At 40.4% G+C, this 23,641-nt stretch overlaps 1 pseudogene; it reads left to right on the plus strand.

Annotated features, from left to right (window-relative positions):
• LOC102393569 overlaps window positions 1-13,131 on the plus strand; it is a 14,652-nt pseudogene extending 1,521 nt beyond the window's left edge.
• The last annotated feature ends 10,510 nt before the right edge of the window (window positions 13,132-23,641 follow it).

Here is a 23,641-nt window from a genome sequence, read left to right on the forward strand (position 1 = left end):
ATGCTTTTTCTGAGCCAGGGAAGAAATGCAAATTCCAAAGCAAATACATAGTTTCATTAACATAGCTTATGAAAAACATTTCCATAAGAAAAACTCAAGGTTTGAGAAAAGTTAAGTTCATGCAGAACCAGGTGTCATCATGACAACACAGAATTTTAAGAGAAACCTTCTTTTAACTTTGTATAAAGAAGGAAAACATTCTGACGCTTGTAGCTTGTTTCCTCCTGCCGCTTAAGGGAGACATAAAAGATGTCTGACACTTGCAGCCTATTTCCTCCGTTTGGAGATCCCTGGCCTTTCTGCCTGTTACCTTCTCAAAAGTCTGCTGACTTTTCACTTTACTGTAACCCAGTAGGCTTCCCAGAAGAACAAAACACACACACATACACACACAACACAAAACAAACAACAACAATAACAACAAAACTTAGAAGAGTAAGCCAATATTACCTTTACAGGAAGAAAGATTCCAGAACTGGTGTTACCCCTTGTCCCCACATATATAGTCCAACTCCCAATCTTGTCCTTATACCTCTTCTTATCTCCCACTCTCACCTGCTGCCCAGCATTTCCTTCATCACTCTGTCCCTCGAGCTATCATCATCTCTCCACTGAGCAACTGTGCCTGCATCCTACCTAATCCTCCCTATTCCACACTGGGTCCATCCAACATCTCACAGCCCAAGGGCACAGCTGGTCATGCCCCTACTCCTCTCTGATGGGAAAACATTGATAACTTCTCCTGACTCTTGGAGATGGGTCCCTGAAAGTTATATAATTTGGGAAGTGTCATGTTTAATGGCACTGCAGCCTCTTGTGATGCAGAAAGCCCCGCAGTCTTCTGTACACCAGCCACGCTGGCCTTTTCAAACTCATACAAGATGATGTGTCTTCTACATACAACTCATTTCCTCTACCTGGAACATTTTTTCTTCTTTCTCATTCCATGTTTCCTTTATCTTCTTCAGTTTGCACTTTCACTGTTGTATTTTCAAGCTGAAATTCTTGGATAGCCCTTATTTTCTCCAATTATTTGATTTCTAAACAACATCTGCATCTTTTTGGTAATGTTTTCCACATTTGTTCTTTTGTATGTATACAAGTATATATATATATATGCACCTAAGACTGAATTTTTATTTACTATTAATTTCAAGGTGAATATCAAGTTAATAGTGGTTTAAATCTTCTGTTTAGACTCATATTTCTTTTTATGGATATTAATTTAGTTGTTAACATATGTTACTTATTAGTGATAATTAGTCGAATGATCTTGCCCAATATATTGAGAGTTTTTTTTTTTTCTCAAGACTTACATTTATTTCTCCTGTGTTTATGTGTTTTCAAATACCTGACTTGTGTGATTGGTTGAGTATATTGATACTACCTCCCTCCCTATAATCCTCTTACACACACACATCTCTGGGCTCCTATCAATATCCTTGACCTATTTTCAGGCCAAGGTGAAATCACTGTTTACCCACTAAGACTTCCCAGTACCTCCCAAGTGATCTGTATCTCTTCCCTTCTTCACTTCCACACCCCCACTGCGTTGGATATTAATTGAGTCCATTAATTTGCCTTTGTTTGTCTTTGATTAGCTCAATGGGTAGGAGACAGGCCCCTAAAGGAGGACCGCTAATACATTAGGTTTAGTTCCACTCTGTGTATTGAAGATACGTGATCTCTGTGAGTCACCATCTCTCTTTACATATCTGATAATGGGTTTGCTTTCACCATGTACAGACACACACAGTCAAATATTGTATGTATGTGCTCAGTTGTGATAGACTCTTTGCAACCTCATGGACTGAAGCCTGCCAGACTCTTCTGTCCATGGGATTTTCCCAGCAAGATTACTGGAGTGGGTTGCCATTTCCTCCTCCAGAGGATCTTCCTGACCCAGGAATTGAACCCGAGTCACCTGCATCGCCAGTATTGGCCGGCAGATTCTTGACCACTAAGCCACCTGGGAATCCTTGTCATATAGTAAAATAATGTCATGACAATGAGGGAAATCATTGTAAACATCCAACAGATGATGACAATGATTACATTGTGTTAAGTCTTCAGAGCAGGTCTATGTGATAAGAGAACACTTAAGGAGAGTTTACTGAAGTACAAGAGACAGTCATACTGATATTTTGATACTGAGGATATTTGGGGTATGGAAAGATGGTGGGTCACATAAGGATCTTAGTGGAAAAAGTGTCAGGTCATCCTTTTGTTTAGTAAAATTAAATAATGAAAATAATTCCACAGATAAGGATGGAATTTGTCATGTGACATGAATCAAGAGTAAAGTATTTAAAATTATTATGAAATATCTTTACAGAATTGTATTCAGTTCAGTTCAGTTGCTCAGCCCTGTCCGACTTTGCTATCCCATGAATTGCAGCACGCCAGGCCTCGCTGTCCATCACCAACTCCCGGAGTTCACTCAGACTCACATCCATCGAGTCAGTGATGCCATCCAGCCATCTCATCCTCTTTTGCCCCCATCTCCTCCTGCCCCCAATCCCTCCCAGCATCACAGTCTTTTCCAATGAGTCAACTCTTCACATGAGGTGGCCAAAGTACTGGAGTTTCAGCTTTAGCATCATTCCTTCCAAAGAAATCCCAGGGCTGATCTCCTTCAGAATGGACTGGTTGGATCTTCTTGCAGTCCAAGGAACTCTAAAGAGTCTTCTCCAACACCACGGTTCAAAAGCATCAATTCTTCGGCACTCAACTTTCTTCACAGTCCAACTCTCACATCCATACAGGACCACTGAAAAAACCATAGCCTTGACTAGATGGATCTTTAGTTTCTAGCAAATATCAACTTAAATCAGCTATAGATATACATATGTCCATTCCCTCTTGAACCTCTCTCCCACCACCCTCCTCATCCCGCCCCTCTAGTTGGTATAGAGTCCTGGTTTGAGTTCCCTGAGTCATACAGCAAATTCCCTTTCAATTAAAAAAATAAATAAATAAATTAAAAGTATTATGAAATGTCTTTTTGCCAGGTCACCAAGCTTCTTATCTTGTATCTTCATGGTTCACTTTTGTTCCTCAATAATCTGGTCTTGGACTATACTTGATTTATTCACAACTAATATATTGCATTTCTATCTTTCTAACTCAGTCCCCTTTTAAACTTTCCAACACTCAGGGATCTCTGAGAAAGAGAATCCTCAGAAGTCAGGACAAGTTGGAGCAGTTGAGCAACTCTCATGGCTTCAGGAATTGTGGTGAACCTACAGCAGGAGGTGACCTGCCCCATTTGCCTGGAGCTTCTGACAGAACCCCTGAGCCTTGACTGTGGCCACAGCTTCTGCCAAGCCTGCATCACTGCAAACAACATGGTGTCCATGAATGACCAAGATGAGGACAGAAGGTGCCCTGTGTGCAGAATTAGTTATGAGCCTCGAAACCTGCGGCCTAATAGGCATGTGGCCAACATAGTACAGAGGCTCAGAGAGGTCAAGTTGAGCCCAGAGGTGGAGCAAGAGAGAAATCTCTGTCTGCGCCATGGAGAGAAACTCATGCTCTTCTGTGAGGAGGACAGGGAAGTCATTTGCTGGCTTTGTGAGCGGTCCCAGGAGCACCATGGTCACCACACATTCCTCATGGAAGAGGTTGCCCAGGACTATCAGGTAAGAGAGCAGAATGGAGGAAAGACAGATCATAAAGTGTTACTTGAGGGGAAATCTCCACTTTGCATTGGACTTTGTTTACCTGGTCACCATGGACTTGAGTCCTGTGATCTCTTTTCATCCTATGCCCACCTTCTGATGTGTGAGGGATGTTTCTGTGAATTCCCCCAATTACAAAGTAATGATCCTACACACAGACTTTTAGTCAGAAGTAGGTGGAGATCTGATGCCCAAAGAAGCTCTCATGATAATTTTGGTCAGGAGGGTAATGAGGACACTGGGTGGATTGAGGTGTGTTGTTTCCCTGCTGCAGGATCAGGTTTCTCTAGAACAAAGAGGACCACTCTTCTTTGGAAAGAGAATGCTGGCTCCTATCTCTTGAGTCTTAAGAATACATTCCCCTCCTCAGGTTTTCTCCCAGGTCATAGATTCTAATAGCTGTTCTCTACAGTTTTTGTAAAGTGGATTCTCTTTGGAAATCTGCTTCATTTCTCTCTCATTTATCCTCTACAGTGATGCTGAGAAAGCCCATAGCTTGACTCTGTGTGGTTCTTTTCTCACAGAAGAAACTCCAAGAAGCTCTAGAGAAGCTGAGGGAGAAGCAGCTGGAAGCCGAGGAGTTGGAAGTTAAAGTCAGAGGAGACATTGCTGCCTGGAAGGTAGGAGAAGGCACTTCCTGAGGGATTTAAACAGATATCTTGGACAGGACCTTGGGTGGTCACAAGTAGCGGCCTTCCTCTTTGTTCCCTGACAGTTGTCATTTGATTAGTCTTTTCCTTCATCCTATCCCTGAGGGGGTGATGCTAAAAAGGGAACATATCACAGATGAACATAGATCATGGAAGGGAGGTATTTATACAGAGGGCATCTCTCATGAGGATAACAAGGGAACTTCAGATTCCATTCCTGTTGTATGTTTTTGTCCTTGACTCTTCTGATTGAGACATTTGGCAATGGCTCATAGCTCTGTCCTGGCTTCCCTGGTAGCTGAGCTGTTCAAGAGTCTGCCTTCAATGCAGGAGACCCCGGTTTGATTCCTTGGTTGGGAAGATCCCCTGGAGAAGGATAGGCTACCCACTCCAGTATTCTGGCCTGGAGAATTCCATGGACTATATAGTCCATGGGGTCACAAAGAGTTGGACACAACTGAGTGACTTTCACTTACACTTTCATAGTTCAGTCAGACATAACTGAGCAACTTACACCTGTCCTCAGCTTTCAACCTTAGCAGAAGGTGGTGGGAGGGAGTCAAGAGTAATACAGGAAGGCACGAGCATCCTGGACATCTGTGTGAAGACTGAGTCACAGCCAGGGGTCCCATTTGGCTGTGAGTTGTCTTCAACAATGCAGACTTGGAACTATTATTTTGAATTGTGATGTAGAGAAAAAAGAAATGTCATGTGAGCTTCCCTAATCATTGCTTCCCTCCTTTCTCTCTCTCTGTCTTCCTCTCTCTCTTTCTCATACTCCTGAAGGATCAAATGCAACGTGAGAGACAAAATGTCAAGGCAGTGTTTCAGAAACTGAGAAAGAACCTTAAATATGAGGAGGGGAAGGAACTGCAAAAACTGAAGAGGAAGGAGGAAGTTGGTCTACGTAACCTGGCAGACTCTGAGCATGTGCTGATTCAGCAGAGCCAGCTGGTGAGAAATCTCATCTCAGATGTGGGACATCGTTTGAAAGGGTCAACAATGGAAATGCTGCAGGTAACACTGGGCAAGAAACCCCAGAATCTGTGATATGAACACTTGAACATTACTGTTCGTATGATATATAGCTTTCTATGTTTTTAACTTCACCATTCTTGTATCATTGAATGCAAAATATATGTCTTATAGATAGCAATAGTAGCTTTTTATCAAGTCAAAAAATCTTCCTTTTAATGGGGGTATTAATATAATGCCATTTAATAATGCAATCATTGACCTGGTTAAATTTATCATTTTTTATTTGCATATCGTATGGCTAGTTTTCATTCTTCTCTTTCACTTCAACTTGCTTCTTTTGTGTTAAATATGTCTGGTATAAAATATTGTTTTGTTATTTTCTAACTATGTATATTTTTTCTTTTTTCCTAATAGTTTCTCTAATGATTAGAATGTTTCCTATCCCATCATGATCTACTCCTAACACCAAGTGCATTTCAGTAAAAATAGAAACTTCCTGTACCACTGCTTCATTTCGTTCTAGCAACAGCACAATGATGCTTTTAATATTGCACCCAATCCTACAGGCTAATGCCTGCAAGCATCTGAACTTTTCAGAATAATGGGAAGAAAAATTCTCTTTTCTTCTGGAGTTTATGTCAGGAGATCTTTGTTTTCTTCATTAACTGAGAATAAAGTCAATATGAATGATAGTTGCTCAGTTGTGTCTGACTCTTTGCAACCCATGGACTATACCCCAACAGACTCCTCTGTCCATGGAATTCTCCAGGCAAGAATACTGGAGTGGGATGTCATTTCCTTCTCCAAAAGTCAACATAGATGGAGTAAATAGAATTGCAGAAAGACATAGACCAGATTCTGATGACGAGTTTGGAGCTTCAAAATTAAGCATTGATTAAAGTTGTAACTGTATTCACAAAATTTTCTACTTATTGCAGTTTTCTTTGATTTTTGTCATATAAAAGAAAACAACAGAGAGACTTTGTTTTTTGTTTTTTGGGTGTGGACCCAGCTGTTGTACTAGTTTTTGGTAACATGGAAATAAGTCTAATACTAAAGACACCAAATATACTGATAAATATCTGCTCAAAGAAAACAACATCTCTGATGATTAAGAAGATTAGATGGCTACAAACTTTTAAGGACTTGAACAAAACTGATTCAGCACAAACTAAAGTGCAGATAAATGCTCTAGTTTTTGGACAGTGACTGAATCCTTATTGGTAACATTATGAAAATGGGATACAAGAGAGGCGACAGTTTAGTTGATGAATAGTAAGTTACATATTAGACATCCTGTATTACTGATTCTTGTGACTCATTTTTTACTGAATAGATTAATAAGCATTTAAGAGACAAAGATTGCTGGGAAAAATAGCAATAACCTCAGATATGCAGATGACACCACCCTTATGGCAGAAAGTGAAGAGAAACTAAAAAGCCTCTTGTTGAAAGTGAAAGTGGAGAGTGAAAAATTGGCTTAAAGCTCTACATTCAGAAAACTAAGATCATGGCATCTGGTCCCATCACTTCATGGAAAATAGATGCTGAAACAGTGGAAACAGTGTCAGACTTTCTTTTTTGGGGCTCCAAAATCACTGCAGAGGGTGATTGCAGCCATGAAATTAAAAGATGCTTGCTCCTTGGAAGCAAAGTTATGACCAACTACCTAGCATATTCAAAAGCAGAGGATTTACTTTGCCAACAAAGGCCCATCTAGTCAAGGCTATGATTTTTCCAGTGGTCATGTATGGTTGTGAGAGTTGGACTGTGAAGAAAGCTGAGTGCCAAAGAATTGATGCTTTTGAAGTGTGGTGTTGGAAAAGACTCTTGAGGGTCCCTTGGATTGCAAGGAGATCCAACCAATCCATTCTAAAGGAGATCAGTCCTGGGTGTTCTTTGGAAGGACTGATGCTAAAGCTGAAACTCCAGTACTTTGGCCACCTCATGTGAAGAGTTGATTCATTGGAAAAGTCTCTGATGCTGGGAGGGATTGGGGGCAGGAGGAGATGGGGACAAAAGAGGATGAGATGGCTTGATGGCATCATTGTCCCTATGGATATGAGTTTGAGTGAACACCGGGAATTTGTGATGGACAGGGAGGCCTGGCATGCCTTGATTCATGGCGTTGCAAAGAGTTGGATACGACTGAGCGACTGAACTGAACTGAAAAGACAAAACTGAGTAAAAGTAAAGATTTGGAAATCAACTGCCCGTGTGTATGCTGAACTTAAGGGAGTGAAAGAGATTACTGATAGTGTGTAAAATGAGCCTAGAGAGACATGAAAAACACATACATTAATACATTTTTTACTTCCAGCCTCATAAAAGCCATGTAAACAGCTTGAGGAATATTAGGATTATGTATTCCTTGATGATTCTCCAAAGCTTGACTTCAAGCTTGGCAAATAATAGTATAACACTTGATACTTTTGTTGACTAAATTAAAGAACCATTAAATATTCAAATAGCCTCATGGGGCATTTTATGCCTTTGGAGGAAAGTGAATATGTTGGTTTTTTATGTTCTCTCATCAGCACATACTAAAAGCCTCCTGCTTTTACAAGTGTCAAAGCTATTTCACCTTTGTTGAAAATGTGACAGCGTCACAAGAGTCTTCTAGAATGATTGGCCTTGCTCTTGTCTTTACTTTTGCTCTCACATTGAGACAATCCTATTCACACAATCAGGAGTGGTGGGGATGTAATGAAGATGTCTAGGTGGGAGGACCTATTACTCCTTGACTCATGTTTTTTTCCTCACTAGGATGTGAACAACATCATGAAAAGGTACGTGTGGGAGACCAGAGATAGTCCATTTATGGAATAAAAATAATTAAAATCACTGACTAGATTTATCTGGTGGCCAATTAGAGGGAAATAATGCTCAAGGCAGAAAAAACGTTATATAGATTTGCCTTCAATTTCTGTTCACAAATCAAGGCTAAATTTTTCCTAATGATTAAGAATGGACCAACTTCTACCATAGATAATTGCGGTCATTGAAAGTCACAGAGTTTAGTCAGTAGCCATAATAGGAATAAGACGTTGCAATGACAGACTTCTGTGACCCCAAATATTTAATTCACACTTGGTGTCTTTATGCAACTCAGCTTTCATATTTAGTAGGTGCTTGAATTACCTTGGGAGAGTCATGTTTTCTTTCTTGGCCAAGCACCCAAATTGGAGAGAACTCCTTTATATTTGAATTTTGCCTTGAGTATAGAAGAGACTTGGCCCTTCTATACCTTTCTGATTAGATTTCCAAAAACAGACTTGAATATCAAAGACTGTTATGGCTGTGCTGCAAACAATTGGCCCATCTTGCTCATATACTCTACAAGGCAGAATGGAAAGTTAGCATCCTTGTGTTTGAATTTCCACATGTACATGGTAGCATCAAGATTTTTACAAACACATGAAATTTAAGCCACTGTTACTTGAGTATACCTAATGTCCTGTTTCTCAAGGGTTTGTCGTTATTCCCAGAGAACCTGAGATCTCGGGGTATTCTGAGAGCCTGTGTATTGGGGAGCAGACTTTGAAGATCTGGGGACTCTCTAGACAGTGTTCTCATACCTGGTATGTCTCAAACACCTGGGAGCCAGGTCCTGCTACCTAACTTTCTGACACCTCCCTGGAACATGTATCTATGCAGGGATCTTTCCACAAATTAATTTTTTATGGTACCAAAATATTATTTCAAATAATTTCATATGCTTTCTAGGAGCTAGAGAGGGAGAAGTTAATGATTTCACTAAAGAAGGAAGAAACTGTCCTCTGACAGGTCAGTAGAGTCCCAGATCACATGGAGGGTAACGAGGAAGGTGGACATCAGCACATTCCTTCTGGCGCCAAAGTCAGGTGTCCAGTCTCTCCTTTCCCAAGACAGTTCAAGTGCATCAGTGGAGTGAAAGTCAGTGGTTTTAGAGGAACAAGAAGTCAATCGTGTGGGAGTCAATCTTTTCCTTCCCTAGGAGTGAAACCTTAACCCTGAAGAAGCCCAGAACACTCCCCGAGGGACAAAGGAGAATGTGTTCAGCTCTTGATCTGACAGACGTACAGCGAGTGTATAATGGTGAGGAGTGCTACCAAAGTGGGTGTCTGTGGAATTCTTGTGATGGGGTAAAATGGGGAGCAGCCTCCAATTTCTAGATGTGGATAGAGACAGCAAAGCCCAGATACTCTGTGCTGACAATGTGGTCATATTTATGGGAAGTGACCAAGTGTTTGTTCATTTCTCTTTCATCAGTTCAGTACCTCACCACAGCCCTTCCCCTAATCTGGAAAAAATAGATTTCAGAGCTGACTCCCTTGTTTATATGTAACATTAAGGTTTATTATCATTATTTCAGGGCTGACAGATGTGCAACGCTACTGGGGTAAGGAAACATCACAATGTTATCAAGCCACCCTATTTTCATCGTCTTTTAGACTTTTTCATTTTCTATTATGTCTCATATTTTAAGATGTCCGTTTCCGCTCCCAATACACACGCACACACTACCTTTCCATTCAAGTTAGTTTAAAGATCCCTTTTACAGTGTTACAAATAAACCTACATCATAGCCCTAATCCAACTCTGTAATTTTTCCACAGTTCACATGTTCCTGAATCTTCTTGCTAGGACCGTGCCATTTCTGAGGACCAGAAGCAATTGAGATATATGAGCGATTTGGAACCAAACAATATATATAAGAATGATGATTTTGAAGATCATGGTGTCCTGGGATCCCCAGTTATCGCATCACAGAAATATCACTGGGAGGCAGATGTGTCAGAAAAACCTGCCTGGATCCTGGGAGTATATGGTGGAAAACAGAATGAATATACGATGAAGTTTCTATTTGAAAACAAGGGAAATGGTCAATATGTTTACTGGAGATCCCAACCTAAATATAGCTACTGGATTAGAGGGTTAAAAAATATGTTCAGTTTGAATATGATGCTTTTGATGAGTCTTCTTCCTCAGGTCCCTTGATCTTAACCCTCTCCCTGAGTATTCCTCCCCATTGTATTGCAGTTTTCCTAGACTGTAATACTGATGTCTTATTTGTCAATGTCACAAACCAAGGAATTCTCATCTATAAACTCTCTTCATGTTCCTTTACTCGGAAAATGTTTCCATATTTCAATCCTGGGAAATGTAATGCTCCCATAACTCTGTGATGGCCAAACTCTTGAACTTTCTTAGATTCACACTCACTTCTTTGTAGTGTCTCTTGATATTTGTGCATCTAAGACACCTTTGCTTATCTACTGTTGCCCCACCCCTCCATCTTCTTCAATTTAAATGTCCTTAATTCATCAAAGGCTTCCTTGGTGACTCATTGGTAAAGAATCTGCCTACCAATGCAGGAGACATTCAATACAGGTGGGTTCAATCTCTGGGTCGAGTAGATCTCCTGGAGAATGAAAGGGCTACCTACCCCAGTATTCTTGGCTGGGAAATCCCATGGACAGAGGAGACTGGTGGGCTACAGTTCATGGGGTCACAGAGTCAGACATGAGTTAGAGACTAAATAACAACAACAATTCATCAATAGGGTGTAAGACTTGTTTTTGTCATATTTTCCCAATATCATTTTTGCATTACGAGAAAATTTTAATTCACCATTCCCTTATCCTAAGGAAAAATGACTGATGCCTCATAAAAAAAGAGTAGTATTGAAAGGATGTCTCTGCCAAATTTTTACAATCTCATTTCCTCTGCCACTGACTGCTAAGAAGAAGGAAAGGTTTTCAACAACTTTTGCACACCGTCAAACACCTAGTTTAGGAGTCATTCTCTTAAGAATGAGTGCTGAGCAGTGTCTCTGTTTATCTTTGATGTCCCTTATTCATCAAGGAATTAAGGAGAAAATATCATAAATGATATGTACTAAGAGAAGAAGTTTTGTATCCAGAGTATTTGAGTTCAAGACCTGTCTCTCTACACATTAGCAGTATAATCTTGAATAACATCCCTAAACACTGTGCTTATTTTCTTAAAGTAATCTTGATATAAAAATTGCACCATACATAAGATCATTGTGAGAAGATAAATGATACTAAATGTAAAGCATCTAAGTGTCTCCGCTTAAATATTTGATCTATTAATTAATGAAAAATAAAACCTTTATCAGTGTCCTATTAAACAGGTTTGTGCTTTCAGGGCATACTGTTTTGTTTTATTTTTTATCGACCTCTCTTTTTCCATATCCTAGACACCTTTATGCCTCTGTCCAGACTACTCCAACCAGCTCTCCCTGTCAAAGATTGTTAGAATTTTATTATAGGTTTTGTGTTTCTACACACTGGCTCTTAGCAAGTAAACTAGATTCTGTGATACTCAGGATCTCATTTGTAAGGGAAAAAAATTATACAAAATTTACCTGATTAGTATTGTGAAAGTTAAACAATACAATGTTTGAAACAATACCTGTAATTTCTAGCACATAAGGGAGTAGTCCCATAGGGTGTCTGTTCTTTCTTTGGTTCCCTTTCACTGTGACTGAAATCATAAGAATATATGTTTACTTTCAAAATTATTTCCATTTCTATGTTTTAAGAAACAGAATGCACTGATTAAGACATTATACTTTTCTTTCAATCTTACCTAATTTTTAAATAAATCTTTCTCTGTATAAATAGCATTTTTTCTTTCTTTCTTTTTTTTTTTGGCAACACCAAGAAACACATGGCATCTTTGTTTCCCGAGCAGGAATCAAACTGGCACTCCCCCTACAAGTGGAAATGCCAAGTCTTAATCATTGGACTGCCAGGGAAGTCCCACCTTTTCTTATTTTTAAAAACTTTTCTGCAGTAAATCTGTCTCATTGAAATTGAATTTTGATTTGTCACTTTGCCAATTTTTAAAATTTATCATTCCCAGTGATATGTTAAGACTCAGAAGTGTAATTGTGGGATTTGTCACCGGTTTTGTAGCTAAGTGTTGTCTGCTCTGATCAGACTTACTATTGCAATAAGGTGAAAGCTGTCAGAAAAAAAAGTCTGTTGCTTTCTTTCATTGAGATAGGAGGGATTATTCCTGCAATGGATATCCATCCAGGGCTTGGTGGGATCCCCATGTCCTTTGTAATTTTTATGCCTACCTCTTTCAACAGAGTCAGAGTTTTAAAATAAAATGTGGGTTTTTGGTGAAGAAGTATCTGCTTTATCCCTGCTTATTCCTAAGAATTCTCTACTTCTTTACCTTTGGAAGCCCTTTGGTGAGTCAAGGATTTCCAAGGAGGATTTTCCAGTTTCTGCATGTATGTGCACACATACATGTCTATGTCTTGGGACTTATTTATGGAAACTGAAGGAAACTGATCTTCTAACTTTTTCCTTTGACCTCTGTCTTCCTGTCACCCCATTGCTATGATGACTGAGGCTCTGACTCACTAGTAAAAATCATACTCTTGGTTTGTTGACACATGACTCTCTAGGGAAACTGACATCTTTTTATTTACTGGAATAGCTGATCCTCCAGTTCAGGATGAAGTACCTAGTTATGAGAGTATGAAAATTTAAATTTTTATATAAAGTAAAATAGAAAATATCTGCACACTGAAAGACTTTCACTTTCTAAGGGGGGTTCCTGGTCCCAGAAGTAAAGCTCTCTGCTGAATATAATGTGAAATCTATACATTGCTCTCAATTATAGGGTCTCTTCTCAGTAAAGGGACTAATAATGTTTTTGGAATCTCTTCAAATATTGGTGCTGCGAAAACTGGACAGCTACACACCATATACATAAGTAAACTCAGAACAGATTAAAGACCTAAATGTATGTCCTCAGTTCAGTGCAGTTCAGTCCAGTCGCTTAGTCGTATCCGACTCTTTGCAACCCCATGAATCACAGCATGCCAGGCCTCCCTGTCCATCACCAACTTCCGGAGTTCACTCAAACTCATGTTCATTGAGTCGGTGATGCCATCCAGCCCTCTCATCCTCTGTCGTCCCCTTCTCCTCCTGCCCCCAATCCCTCCCAGCATCAGGGTCTTTTCCAATGAGTCAACTCTTCGCATGAGGTGGCCAAAGTACTGGAGTTTCAGCTTCAACATCAGTCCTTCCAATGAACAGCAAGGACTGATCTCTTTTAGCATGGACTGGTTGGATCTTCTTGCAGTCCAAGGGACCCTCAAGCGTCTTCTCCAACACCACAGTTCAAAAGCATCAATTCTTTGGCACTCAGCTTTCTTTATAGTCCAACTCTCACATCCATACATGACCACTGGGAAAACCATAGCCTTGACTAGATGGACCTTTGTTGGCAAAGTAATGTCTCTGCTTTTCAATATGCTATCTAGGTTGGTCATAACTTTCCTTCCAAGGAGTAAGCGTCTTTTAATTTCATGGCTGCAGTCACCATCTGCAGTGATTTTGGAGTCCCAAAAAATAAAGTCTGACACTGTTTCCACTGTTTCCCCATCTATTTCCCATGAAGTGATGAGACCAGATGCCATGATCTTTGTTTTCTGAATGTTGAGCTTTAAGCCAACTTTTTCACTCTCCTCTTTCACTTTTATCAAGAGGCCTTTTAGTTCCTCTTCACTTTCTGCCATAAGGGTGGTGTCATCTGCATATCTGAGGTTCTTGATATTTCTCCCAGCAATCTTGATTCCAGCTTATGCTTCTTCCAGCCCAGTGTTTCTCATGATGTACTCTGCATAGAAGTTAAATAAGCAGGGTGACAATATACAGCCTTGATGTACTCCTTTTCCTATTTGGAACCAGTCTGTTGTTCCATGTCCAGTTCTAACTGTTGCTTCCTGACCTGTATATAGGTTTCTCAAGAGGCAGGTCAGGTGGTCCTAAAACCATATAACTCCTAGAAGAAAACATAGCAGATCACTCTTTGACAGAAAGCACAGCAATGTATTTTTGGATCTGTCTCCTAAGGCAAAAAAAAAAATTGAAGCAAAACCAAACCAAAGAGACCTAATGAAACTTAAAAGCTTTTGCACAGCAAAGGAAGCTATCCACAAAGCAAAAAGGCAACCAACTGAAAGGGAGAAATTTTTTGCAAATGATATGAGCAATAAAGAATTAATGCCCAAAATTTAGAAACAGTTCATACAACTCAATATAAACAAACAAACAAACAAAACAATTTAAAAATGAGAAGAAGCCCTGAAAATATATCTTCTGCCAAAGAATACACAGCATTTGACAGGCACATGAAAAAATGTTCAGCATTGCTAATCATCAGAGAAAAGCAAATCACACCTGCCATGAGATAACATCTCACACCTTTCAAAATTGTTATCATCAAAAAGACCACAAATAACAAATAGTGGTGAGTTTATGAAGAAAAGGGAGTTCTAGCATAGTGTGGGTGAGATTTTTAGATTGGTGCAGTCACTATGAAAACAATATGAAAAATTCTCTAAAAACTGAAAGTACAAATAGCATATGATTTAGCAATTTCACTCTTAGGTATATATCTGAAGAAAGCAAAACAGAAACAAAAATTTGAAAAGATACCTGCACCCCAACATTCATGAGAGCATTATCTACATAAAGAAGATACGGAAGCGATCTGTGTCCATATAGATGAATGGGTAAAAAAGTTGTGGTAAGTATACAAAATGGAATATTAGCCCCCAAAAAAGAAAGAAATTCTTTCACTTGCAATGAATGTATGGATCTAAAATGCATTATGCTTAATGAAGTAAGTCAGACAGAGGAAATCAAGTACCCTAGATTGATACTTACATGTGGAATCTAAAAAAATAAAACAAAGTTATGAAACAAAACAGAAACAGATTCACAGATATAGGAAACAAATTAGTGCTTGCAACTGGGGAAAAGTAAGTGAGGAGAAACCAGATACATATGAGATTAAAAGAAACAAACTTCTATGCATAAAATAAATAAGCTGTAAGAATATATTATATAGCATTACTTAGAAATAACTTTAAAAGGAGTATTTCTACAAATATACTGAATCACTAGGTTTTACACCTGAAACTAATATCATATTACGTATCAGTTCAGTTCAGATCATTCGCTCAGCATGTCTGACTCTTTTCGACCCCATGAATCGCAGCACGCCAGGTCTCCCTGTCCATCACCAACTCCCGGAGTTCACTCAGACTCACGTCCATCGAGTCAGTGATACCATCCAGCCATCTCATCCTATGCCGTCCCCTTCTCCTCCTGCCCCCAATCCCTCCCAGCATCAGAGTCTTTTCCAATGAGTCAACTCTTCGCATGAGGTGGCCAAAGTACTGGAGTTTCAGCTTCAGCATCATTCCTTCCAAAGAAATCCCAGGGCTGATCTCCTTCAGGATGGACTGGTTGGGTCTCCTTGCAGTCCAAGGGACCCTCAAGAGTCTTCTCCAACACCACAGTTCAAAAGCATCAATTCTTTGGCGCTCAGCCTTCTTCACAGTCCAACTCTCATATCCATACATGACCACAGGAAAAACCATAGCCTTGACTAGATGGACCGTTGTTGGCAAAGTAATGTCTCTGCTTTTGAATATGCTATCTAGGTTGGTCATAACTTTCCTTCCAAGGAGTAAGCGTCTTTTAATTTCATGGCTGCAGTCACCATCTGTAGTGATTTTGGAGCCCCCCAAAATAAAGTCTGACACTGTTTCCACTGTTTCCCCATCTATTTCCCATGAAGAGATGGGACCGGATGTCATGATCTTCGTTTTCTGAATGTTGAGCTTTAAGCCAACTTTTTCACTCTCCACTTTCACTTTCATCAAGAGGCTTTTGAGTTCCTCTTCACTTTCTGCCATAAGGCTGGTGTCATCTGCATATCTGAGGTTATTGATATTTCTCCCGGCAATCTTGATTCCAGCTTGTGCTTCTTCCAGTCCAGCGTTTCTCATGATGTACTCTGCATAGAAGTTAAATAAGCAGGGCGACAATATATAGCCCTGACGTACTCCTTTTCCTATTTGGATCCAGTCTGTTGTTCAATGTCCAGTTCTAACTGTTGCTTCCTGACCTGCATATAAATTTTTCAAGAGGCAGATCTGGTGGTCTGGTATTCCCTTCTCTTTCAGAATTTTCCACAGTTGATTGTGATCCACACAGTCAAAGGCTTTGGCATAGTCAATAAAGCAGAAATAGATGTTTTTATGGAACTCTCTTGCTTTTTCCATGATCCAGCAGATGTTGACAATTTGATCTCTGGTTCCTCTGCCTTTTCTAAAACCAGCTTGAACATCAGGAAGTTCACGGTTCACATATTGCTGAAGCCTGGCTTGGAGAATATTGAGCATTACTTTACATTACTTTACTGGATCTTCACTACCCATATAATCACGATGGTGTGATCACTCACCTAGAGCCAGACATCCTGGAATGTGAAGTCAAGTGGGCCTTAGAAAGCATCACTATGAACAACGTTAGTGGAGGTGATGGAATTCCAGTTGAGCTATTCCAAATCCTGAAAGATGATGCTGTGAAAGTGCTGCACTCAATATGCCAGCAAGTTTGGAAAACTCAGCAGTGGCCACAGGACTGGAAAAGGTCAGTTTTCATTCCAATCCCAAAGAAAGGCAGTGCCAAAGAATGCTCAAACTACCACACAATTGCACTCATCTCACATGCTAGTAAAGCAATGCTCAAAATTACATATCAATTATACCTCAATAAAAATCTTTTAGTGTATTATAAAATAATTATGATTGTGAAAGATCTTTTGTTATCAATTTCATAGCTGCCAGGCCCTACTTTATAATCACAATAGCCTCTTTAACTGAATATACTAATTAAAAGTTGATTTAACATCCTATCCTAATTTTGCAGTAGTCTTATTTCTTAAAAAATCCTTTTCTCTGTATGCCCAATTTCAAAAAATTATTGTTTAAGGCACTGCAGGAAAAGTCAGGAGTATTTTGTGGAATTTCTCAACAATGTTGAAGGCAAACTTTGTTTCTCCTGGCTCACATCCCCCTTTCTAGAGGGCTGATAAACATGGCCATCCTGGAATGAAGACGAGACCGCTCTCCTCCCCTGGTGTGAAGGGAAGAGGGAATGTCCCTGGCACTGGTTATTCACGCAAGGCTTGATTGGATCCCTATGTCCTGTCCTTTAGAATTATGAACAAATCATATTTCTAGAGTAAATAACATGAGTTGATTGATTTTTAGGGTCAGTATATATTTTGAGTCATAAACAGTCAGATTATTTTCAGAGTGGTTGTCTCAGTTTTTATTCCCATGATTCAGAAAGGAGAAAGAGATAACTTTGTATGGTGGTTAATGCAGAGCTATGCAAATGTGACTTCGAATATAGACTATTTTTGATCTGAAAATCTTGTTGACTTTTGGAAGAGACTAGAAAGCTCAGCATGTGTGAGTGTGTTAATGTGGCCTGCAAGGGAGGAGGGTAAAATTTATTGTGAGGACCAAAGGTGATGAGTTTCATTGTTCAAGGACCTCTCTTCTCTCTAATCCTTCTTCCTCTCTCTTGCCTCCCACAAATTCCATATTTCTCCTTTTACTCTCCAGTCCCTTTGAATGTCTAATCTGACCCTTCTTCCTGGACCTTAGAGAACTAAAGGGTTCCCTCCAGAAGAGTCTGTGTGTGATATTTGTATGAGGTATATGTGCCTCTGGAATGTGAAGAAAGAACTCTTTCTGCTGGTGGAGGATGTAGACGCTGGCTCTTTATCAGGATCTCATCTCTTTAACATCCAAGAACTCCCTTTCTTCAAAAACTCAAACTCCTACTTATGTATTTCTGGGGAGACTGATATATAGCAGACTTGGATTGTAAAGTCTTGTTTCAATCTATAATTTGAAAATGGTGGCTATATAGGTATCACGTGTTTCTGAGGTTGTTTGGTGATATTATCAAAAATACACTTGGAAAATATAGGAGGAGATCTGAACCTCAAAAGATTGTGAAAAAGTAGGGGTAGGTGAGATCAATGTCCTGGGAACCTCCTCTGACATATTAGATTTATGGTAAGAAGAAACCAGTAAAGAAATCACAGTGGTGACGTATAGAAAACATGGGCCAATGGGAAACCTGAATGATTCAAGCTCCTTTTCCCACCACCCAAAATCTGTGTCCAGAGCCAACTACATTGCTAGCAATTACATTACAGGTTATTGAAGAACCAGAGAATAATAAATTCTCCTTCAAGCTGTTTCCCTCTCTAATCTATACATTTCTTGTTGGAGAGGAATCTAATGAAAGATTTGTCACTTTGGGTCTGTGACTTCTGTTTCTGGTCTAAAAAAACCCTAAAGTATAGGAAACAGTCGTTAGAGTTTGACCATATAGATAAACTAGATTAAGGTAAGTATCTGAGTAAACCTTTGGAACAAAACAGGGAAGATATTAAAATCGGTTAGTTAAGTTTTCTTCAAAGAAATCCATGTAAATGTTAATTGTAAGGCTAGTGAAGAGAAAAAGAGAGCAAGCCGGGCAGTCAGGCAAGAAAAGGAAATTTATTAGAGGGAAAAGAGAAGGTGACTGGCTCTTAAGGAGAACCAGTGTTCTCCCTTTCTGATTGAGTCCTTCTTATACCCCATCAATGAAAAATTCTCTGAAGGGATGGTCACGTAGTGGAGGTCTGGAATCTGGTGGTCTCGCAGCTTTGAGAAGATAGGCGCCAGTGAGATAACAGGATGCTGTTTGGGCAATTTGGTCAGTCTTACAGATCACTGTGGTTTATTCTTTGTTTGCGAGGTCGACGTAACGAGCCATCTTATCAATGAGACCCCCCCCATGTGGGCCCTATCATACCAGCCTTTTTGATTTAGGATAAGGGCTAAAGGTCAATCTTCTGTAACTACTTCCTGCGGGACAGGGGCAGGGAATGGGGGTGGGCGGCACGTAAAATAAGAAAAGGCTGAAATGCAGGTCATGGGGATTTGTGTGGAGTCAAAGCTTTTGATAATCTGAGTGAGTTAGAAGTAGCTCGTGGATAGTTTGGTTGGTGAAGGCTTGTAAGCGGTCCTGAAGAAATTTTGAAAAAAGACGCATTGAACATGGGCTGAAAGTTAGAATAGGGGTAAGTAGAAGGAGAGAGCCTAGAAAAGGTAGGACCCAGGGCATCTAATTCCAATTCCTTAACCAGTTTTCCCATGAATTAATGAGGTACTGGCATATTCTCGAGGCCTTGTTTGTTAGATTTCTTACTGCTTCCTTTACAACGCCTGATTTATTGACATAGAAACAACAGGCTTCCTCCAAAAATAGGCATCAGATCAAATCAGTCGCTCAGTTGTGTCCTACTCTTTGCGACTCCATGAATCGCAGCACGCCAGGCCTCCCTGTCCATCACCAACTCCCGGAGTGCACACAGACTCACATCCATCGAGTCAGTGATGCCATCCAGCCATCTCATCCTCTGTCGTCCCCTTCTCCTCTTGCCCCCAATCCCTCCCAGCATCAGAGTCTTTTCCAATGAGTCAACTCTTCCCATGAGATGGCCAAAGTACTGGAGTTTCAGCTTCAGCATCATTCCTTCCAAAGAAATCCCAGGGCTGATCTTCAGAATGGACTGGTTGGATCTCCTTGCAGTCCAAGGGACTCTCAAGAATCTTCTCCAACACCACAGTTCAAAAGCATGAATTCTTCGGCGCTCAGCCTTCTTCACAGTCCAACTCTCACATCCATACATGACCACTGGGAAAACCATAGCCTTGACTAGACAGACTGTTGTTGGCAAAGTAATGTCTCTGCTTTTGAATATGCTATCTAGGTTGGTCATAACTTTCCTTCCAAGGAGTAAGCGTCTTTTAATTTCATGGCTGCAGTCACCATCTGTAGTGATTTTGGAGCCTAGAAAAATAAAGTCTGACACTGTTTCCACTGTTTCCCCATCTATTTCCCATGAAGTGATGGGACCGGATGCCATGATCTTTGTTTTCTGAATGTTGAGCTTTAAGCCAACTTTTTCACTCTCCACTTTCACTTTCATCAAGAGGCTTTTAGGTTCCTCTTCACTTTCTGCCATAAGGGTGGTGTCATCTGCATATCTGAGGTTACTGATATTTCTCCCGGCAATTTTGATTCCAGCTTGTGCTTCTTCCAGCCCAGCGTTTCTCATGATGTACTCTGCATAGAAGTTAAATAAGCAGGGTGACAATATACAGCCTTGACATACTCCTTTTCCTATTTGGAACCAGTCTGTTGTTCCATGTCCAGTTCTAACTGTTGCTTCCTGACCTGCATACAAATTTCTCAAGAGGCAGGTCAGGTGGTCTGGTATGCCCATCTCTTTCAGAATTTTCCACAGTTTATTGTGTTCCACACAGTCAAAGGCTTTGGCATAGTCAATAAAGCAGAAATAGATGTTTTTCTGGAACTCTCTTGCTTTTTCCATGATCCAGTGGATGTTGGCAATTTGATCTCTGGTTCCTCTGCCTTTTCTAAATCCAGCTTGAACATCAGGAAGTTCACAGTTAACATATTGCTGAAGCCTGGCTTGGAAAATTTTGAGCATTACTTTACTAGCATGTGAAATGAGTGCAATTGGGCGGTAGTTTGAGCATTCTTTGGCATTGCCTTTCTTTGGGATTGGAATGAAAACTGATCTTTTCCAGTCCTGTGGCCACTGCTGAGTTTTCCAAATTTGCTGGCATATTGAGTGCAGCACTTTCACAGCATCATCTTTTAGGATTTAGAGTAGCTTAACTGGAATTCCATCACCTCCACTAGCTTTGTTCGTAGTGATGCTTTCTAAGGCCCACTTGACTTCACATTCCAGGATGTCTGGCTCTAGGTCAGTGATCACACCATTGTGATTATCTGAGTCATGAAGATCTTTTTTGTACAGTTCTTCTGTGTATTCTTGCCATCTCTTCTTAATATCTTCTGCTTCTGTGAGGTCCATACTATTTCTGTGCTTGATCGAGCTCATCTTTGCAGGAAATGTTCCTTTGGTATCTCTGATTTTCTTGAAGAGATCCCTAGTCTTTCCCATTCTGTTGTTTTCCTCTATTTCTCTGCATTGATCGCTGAAGAAGGCTTTCTTATCTCTTCTTGTTATCTTTGGAACTCTGCATTCAGATGTTTATATCTTTCCTTTTCTCCTTTGCTTTTCGCTTCTCTTCTTTTCACAGCTATTTGTAAGACCTCCCCAGACAGTCATTTTGCTTTTTTACATTTCTTTTCCATGGGGATGGTCTTGATCCCTGTCTCCTGTACAATGTCACGAACCTCCTTCCATAGTTCATCAGGCACTCTATCTATCAGATCTAGGCCCTTAAATCCACTTCTCATTTCCACTGTATAATCATAAGGGATTTGATTTAGGTCATACCTGAATGGTTCAGTGGTTTTCCCTACTTTCTTCAATTTAAATCTGAATTTGGCAGTAAGGAGTCCATGGTCTGAGCCACAGTCAGCTCCTGGTCTTGTTTTTGCTGACTGTATAGAGCTTCTCCATCTTTGGCTGCAAAGAATATAATCAATCTGATTTTGGTGTTGACCATCTGGTGATATCCATGTATAGAGTCTTCTCTTGTGTTGTTGGAAGATGGTGTTTGTTATAACCAGTGCATTTTCTTGGCAAAACTCTATTAGTCTTTGCCCTGCTTCATTCTGTATTCCAAGGCCAAATTTGCCTGTTACTCCAGGTGTTTCTTGACTTCCTACTTTTGCATTCCAGTCCCCTATAATGAAAAGGACATCTTTTTTGGGTGTTAGTTCTAAAAGGTCTTGTAGGTCTTCATAGAACCATTCAACTTCAGCTTCTTCAGCATTACTGGTTGGGGCATAGACTTGGATTACTGTGATATTGAATGGTTTGCCTTGGAAACAAACAGAGGTCATTCTGTCGTTTTTGAGATTGCATCCAAGTACTGCATTTCGGACTCTTTTGTTGACCATGATGGCCACTCCATTTCTTCTGAGGGATTCCTGCCTGCAGTAGTAGATATAATGGTCATCTGAGTTAAATTCACCCATTCCAGTCCATTTCAGTTCGCTGATTCCTAGAATGTCGATATTCGCTCTTGCCATCTCTTGTTTGACCATTTCCAATTTGCCTTGATTCATGGACCTGACATTCCAGGTTCCTATGCAATATTGCTCTTTACAGCATCGGACCTTGCTCCTATCACCAGTCACATCCACAGCTGGGTATTCTTTTTGCTTTGGCTCCATCCCTTCATTCTTTCTGGAGTTATTTCTCCACTGATCTCCAGTAGCATATTGGGCACCTACCGACCTGGCGAGTTTCTCTTTCAGTATCCTATCGTTTTGCCTTTTCATATTGTTCATGGGGTTCTCAAGGCAAGAATACTGAAGTGGTTTGCCATTCCCTTCTCCAGTGGACCACATTCTGTCAGATCTCTCCACCATGACCCGACCATCTTGGGTTGTCCCACGGGCATGGCTTAGTTTCATTGAGTTAGACAAGGCTGTGGTCCTAGTGTGATTAGATTGACTAGCTTTCTGTGAGTATGGTTTCAGTGTGTTTGCCCTCTGATGCCCTCTTGCAACACCGGCCGTCTTACTTGGGTTACTCTTACCTTGGGCGTGGGGTATCTCTTCACAGCTGCTCCAGCAAAGTGCAGCCACTGCTCCTTACCTTGGACGAGGGGTATCTCCTCACCGCTGCCCTTCCTGACCTTCGAATAGGCCTCCTTTTTCTGCTTTGAGGAGGTCTAATCCTCTTCTGTTTTGGAGGACCATTGATGCCAGGGAATCTAGCTGGTTTTGGATAGTGATAAGGCTGTTAGCTATTTCTTTTAGGCTGTAAGGTTTTTAGAAAGGCTTTGATAGTAATTTAAAGAGGTTGTGAGTTCTGTGGTCCCTTTCCCAATCCCAGTGGCTATTCCTAAACTGATTAATAGAAGAATGAATTGAATTGCCGGTGTGGGTCGGTTATGAGTTAGTTGGGTAGGAAGGGTCTGATTGTGAGGAGCAAAAGACATATCTGGGGCCAGATATACCAGGGTGCATGTTCCTGTCCAGTTAGTGAGAAGACATAAATAAATAGTGGTTCTACATAAGAAAAATATTCCAGGAGTAAGAAGACAACAGCTGAAATCGATAGCAAATAGGAGTCTTTCTGGGCACTTGTTAGTGGTCTCTGAAACTGACAGTGAACTCTCCAGTGTAGCCCCTATAAGAGGAGAATTTATACCATATGCAGAAGGGAGTCTCCCTGAGAAAGTAAGAGAGTGTCCTGCAGTTCCTGAGACATGATAGATGGGCCTGAAGGGAAGGAGAGATGTGAAGTGTGATTACAGAGGTGTGGCGGTATAGTTGGGGATAAAGAACTGTTTATAGAGTTTGGTCTGGAAAAACAGAAAGGAGTCTGTTGTAGACAAACATCAAAAGTGGTGGATGTTAAGGAGCAGTAACCAGGCTAGATCAGAGGGTGGGCTTGGGATAGTAATAGAGGCTTTGAATTTTG

The sequence above is a fragment of the Bubalus bubalis genome, chromosome 16 (genome assembly GCF_019923935.1).
Source record: "Bubalus bubalis isolate 160015118507 breed Murrah chromosome 16, NDDB_SH_1, whole genome shotgun sequence".
Lineage (NCBI taxonomy): Eukaryota > Metazoa > Chordata > Mammalia > Artiodactyla > Bovidae > Bubalus > Bubalus bubalis.